Raw genomic sequence first — 4,908 nt, forward strand, 5'->3', positions numbered from 1 at the left:
GGGTGGGGTTTCCTTTCCCGGCAAAAAAAAAAAAAAAAAAAAAAAAAAAAAAAAAAAAAAATCGTGTACTGCTTCACTGTTTTAACTTTAAAACTCCAGTACTCCACGTGTTCCCCTATAACTCACTTTTTCTCCTCCTCTTTACAATCGTTAAATAGACTAACTTCTGCTCAATTTTGTTACTGATCTTGAATCTCCAGACCCTGTGCTCACTTTCTGCTGGTACCTGGTGGAACGTTCCCACGCCATCTTCCTGGAGGACTTCACAGTCTTGATTTTCACAGTCATTTTAGTGCCTCCTGACAGTTTACATGCTACTTTGCACAGGTCAGGGTTAAGTCATGAGCATACCCTAGCAATCAGAGAATCTGTGGTTTCCAAAGTGTGTTAGAGTTTCACATATGCACGCTGATAGCCTAGCTTCATCGACATGAGCAGAACAGCATTGGTTCTCAAATCCTCACATCACTGGGAGACAAGATCACTTTACAATTAGCTTGCAGTTTGTGTCATCTTACATAAGGGCTGCAGCATATCTGTACCTCATGGGGGTCGCTTGTTGACAATAGCAGAATCCAGTTGTCAAGCAAATTGGTGAGTAAAAAATAGTATAATTTAAAAATGAATTACCCATTAACTATATTTCTCCCACAAGCATATCTGGAATCCCAAATAACAGCTGTAGATATGAGTACATTAATTAATTCTGACCCAAGAAAACTCAGTTTTCAATCCTGTATTGTATTTCTAAAGACATGAAGAATTACGAGACCCCTACTCGAAATCTTTGGAGCCAAGTATCTTTCAGAATTCTAATTTTCAGACTTTAGAAAGGCAGAGTGGTGCCTGTGCTGGTTGTACACTAAGTGTCCGGGCAGTGCTCAGGAGTCAAATACGGTTGATCTTCATTAATTTGCAGGTTCCATATTTGCAAATTAGTCTATTTGATAACATTTATTTGTAACCAGAAAAGGAATACTCACAGTGCTTTCTTGGTTATTCACAGATGCACACAGAGCATGCTCATGTTCCCAGCTCTCATACAGTGACCAAGAGTCCTTTACACTATCTATTTAGGGCCATGTTTTTTGCATTTTTGTGCTTTTTGTTGGTGATTTTGCTGTTTAAAGTTTCCCCCAGGTGCAGTGCTGAAGTGCTGTCTGGTGTTTCTTAGCACAAGAGGCTGTGATGTGCCACACGGAGGAAACGGGTATGTTACATACGTTTCATTCAGGTGTTAGTGATAGTGTTGTTGGCTGTGCGGTCCATGCTAATGAATTCACAACGTATATTAAATAAGGTGTCTTTAAACAGAAACAGACATAAAATGAGGTTATGCACTAATTGATGGATGAAATGTTGTGACCAGAAGCTGGCAAAAACCTAACCCTAGGATTCCCCTAGGAGCAATGGTCCAGCATTTGCTAATTCAGTGTTTTCAGTGACTCTATCAAATGTAATTACCTAGAATAACCAGAATCAGCTGTACATCAATCAACATTTCCTCTGAGAAAAGTATGAACATTCACACAATAGGAGAGATACAGACTTTAAATAGTCATATTATCAGTTTACATCAGGTTTTACATTAATTTATTTCAGGTGATTTAGGTGCTGCTGCCAAATGAGTTAAAAAATTTTGTCTTTCAAACTTACCAGATTTTGGAATTTCCAATAAGGGACTGTATTAAGTGGTATAAGTCCCAGTATTCTCTACTTAATGAGTGTGATTAATTCACTTCACTTGTTGGAATAGCTATATATAAATGGCACATTTCTTGAAGTTTTAATTAATTACTTTATAATGTTCATACAGTTGTGTATATTCTTTTGTTTAACAAACTTTTCTTTCAATCATGCAAAACTGTTTCCAGTGAGCACTGTTGATTTATCTCGGATTAGGTAGTAAACACTAATCACATGAGGTGATAAAGCCCACTCTTGCTTTCCGTGTTGATGGGGGGCAGACAAGGCACAGACGAGTGAGATCAACAGCCTCTCCCCAGATCTCGCCTGAGTTAATAGTTGCAGCTTCCCTTTCCATCAGATCTTTCATCAGGGTGGCTAATGGTTGATTTGAGTTGTACTTCCTGTCTTTCTCCTGCTGTCCCTCAGGGATGGAGCTAATGAGAAGTGAAATGACCAAGGCCAGGCAGCGGACCAGAGAGAATCAGTGGCAGGCCAGCATCGGGACACCTGGTGCCAAACGATTAGGAGCTGCCTATAGAACAGAAGAAAAAGTTGGTGATCTATATATATATATGCACATGTATACACACGTGACAACATGTTATTTTTATTTTTAAATGTCAGATTTGTTTGATTGATAAATATATGGATATTTTCAAATTAAAAATAAAGAGAAATGTACTTATTAAAGGCTTACTTGGAAATTAAGATCTAACACTATAAATTTAAAAGTCATAAAATATTCTTTTGCATATTGTTTGTTTGAAGTACCTTGAGCTATGTAATATAATACATAATATTACATATATTTTATAGACATATATGGTCGAATTTTAATTGAAGAAGTGGCAACCTCTTAGGCTACTTAAGATTACACGGGACTTAGAATTTTTTCTTTTTTGATGAATTTTGTAATTTCTAGCTTTAAATGCATAGCTACTATGGCAATTATTAGAAAAATCATATATGAATCAAATTATTTGAAACTTTTTTATCATTGGAAATCTTAAATATATTTTGTTTTAAATATGCCTCTAATTTCCTGATTAGTCTTTGGTAATTTACATCATCAGTTAAGATTCAACCCTAAAAATCTATGAAAGAATAATAACTAGAATTTTGTTTTTACATGACTGCACAAATAAGGACTTGTTTACTTCTTTATCTATATCTATATGAATGCATATATATAATTTTCTAAATTGTTTTTTTCTTTTTAACACGGGGAATGCAGTATGACTGTCAACAATGCACAAAATGACTACCTTCATTTTGAACATGATTCAGTATTTACGCAAACTTTGAAAGCTGAAAGCAAAATTGTCATAGACATAGTGGTAAATAAGCTGAGAAGAAAGGGAAAATGATGGAAGAATACACAGTTTGTCATTATGTATCTAAAAAATCATCCTTGTTTCCACAATATAAAGAAAAGAGTTCTAAATATAAGAGCGGTCTTCTTGCAAATGGCAACACTCTTGCAAATGGCAACATTGGCAGTAACTACCGTGTACCTGCTCTTTCCCTAATTTTATGGCAGCATCTGTACCCTGACAAGGCAGGTGAGAAGAGGGACGCTGGCCATGGTTACACTGCTCACGTGAAAGCTCTTTTTGGGTTTGTTTTTGTTTCTGTTTTTTGTCAATTTGTTCTTATTGAAGTATAGGACATGGGCTGGGAAATGTAACTGGGTGTATGTCCTCCCACCGGGCCATGTCCATTCTAATCTTCTTGGGATAGTTTTTGGAGTTTTTTCTTTTTCTTGGAGCCACTGTTGCTGCCAGCAGCCTCTTCGGGTCCACTGCTGATGGACTCCTCCTTAGAAGAGAATTTCCTTTTTTTCTTGGGACACTCCCATTGCCTGCTCTTCGGGATCACTGACTGTTTCTTCTTCAGGTGAGGGTTTCTTTCTCTGGGGAACACTTGTGCTGCCAGTTGTCTCTTCAAGGTCACTACTAATGAATTCTCCCTGGAAAAAGAGAAAAGCAAAAGCCCCAGGAGGCTCTCAGGAGAATGGAAGACCCGCCTATCTCTTTCTCCAATCCCAAGAAAAAGAAAAGACGAAAGCTCTTTTATAGGCAGCATCTCCCCCTCAGTTTCCTTGACTGACAGACAACAGGGGCTGTATTTCTTGGTCTTTGGAAAACAATACTGCTTTTGAGTACCCAGTATCCAATAACAGAGCAGGATAGAAATGCTCTGTCCAAGATCCATGCCACATTAAGGAAGTGAAGAATTCAGAATCACGAATGAGAACATCAGATACTGCCCAGCTACTAAATATGAAGCTGGAAAAAGACATTTTCTGCATGGTGTGTGAAGGATTTGGGCCCTGAAACTTCACTGACATGAATGTGGTTAGGGCATCATAGGCTGAGAAAAAATCTACAGCCACCCAGCATTTGGAGTATGCAATTGCTAAACAATTCAAGCTTTTTTTTTTTTTTTAAGCAAGTTCCTTCTATTGAAAAGAGTTCCTCTGCCATTTTGAGTATAAATTTCTCAGTCATGTTCCTTTTGGAAGGGAATTATTTGCACATAAACTCAGACACATGAGAGCCTACTCATATCCTATTGGAAAAGAATGGACATCCACCTCTGTGACCCTCTGTGAAGTGCATGCTTCCTGAGCAGGTGCTTGCCATGTGTCATAGAGTGGTCAATTTCACCCCACTATTTCCCCAGTGATTCATAATTCATCTGCTGTCTTTCAATTCAAGTTGAACCATACTACGACCGCCCTCAGCTTATCAGAGGAACTCAAAGCCTCTTCTTACCGCTTGGGGAGTTTGTATGTCAGACTCAGTTAAAATACGCTGTGGTGGACTTTAGTGTCATTCACAATTTTTGTTCCCTCCTCTGAATTACCCATCCCCACCCTTGCCATGGCTCCCTAAACAAGGAGAATCCTCACCCACCCTGATGGCAGGCTTGGCCTTATGACTTTTTCGATCGACAGAGTGTAAGCAGATGTGCCCATATGAGAAGGAGCTTTTAATGTGATTTCAAGGTCAGCCTCTTGGGCACCTGCCCTCTCTCACAAGAACACAGCCTCCTCTCTGTGGTTTCTAGAATAAGAAGGCATGAAATACAACCAACCTGCAGTAAATCCATAGTCTGGAGCACAGCCCCAGCCAACCTGCAGCCCCAAACTCATGAGCATAAGAAACAAACTTTGTTGTTATGAGTCACTGAGATTTGGGGGTTGTTTGGTACATA

At 38.7% G+C, this 4,908-nt stretch overlaps 1 long non-coding RNA gene across 1 annotated transcript; it reads left to right on the forward strand.

Moving 5' to 3' along the window:
* The first annotated feature begins 130 nt into the window (after positions 1-130).
* LOC103601954 lies at positions 131-3,109 on the forward strand. Its single transcript, XR_551491.1, has 2 exons — positions 131-1,210; positions 2,116-3,109. It is a non-coding gene; the product is annotated as an uncharacterized LOC103601954 (long non-coding RNA).
* The last annotated feature ends 1,799 nt before the right edge of the window (positions 3,110-4,908 follow it).

This window comes from Galeopterus variegatus, unplaced genomic scaffold (assembly GCF_000696425.1).
Source record: "Galeopterus variegatus unplaced genomic scaffold, G_variegatus-3.0.2 Scaffold3960, whole genome shotgun sequence".
Taxonomy (NCBI): Eukaryota; Metazoa; Chordata; class Mammalia; order Dermoptera; family Cynocephalidae; genus Galeopterus; species Galeopterus variegatus.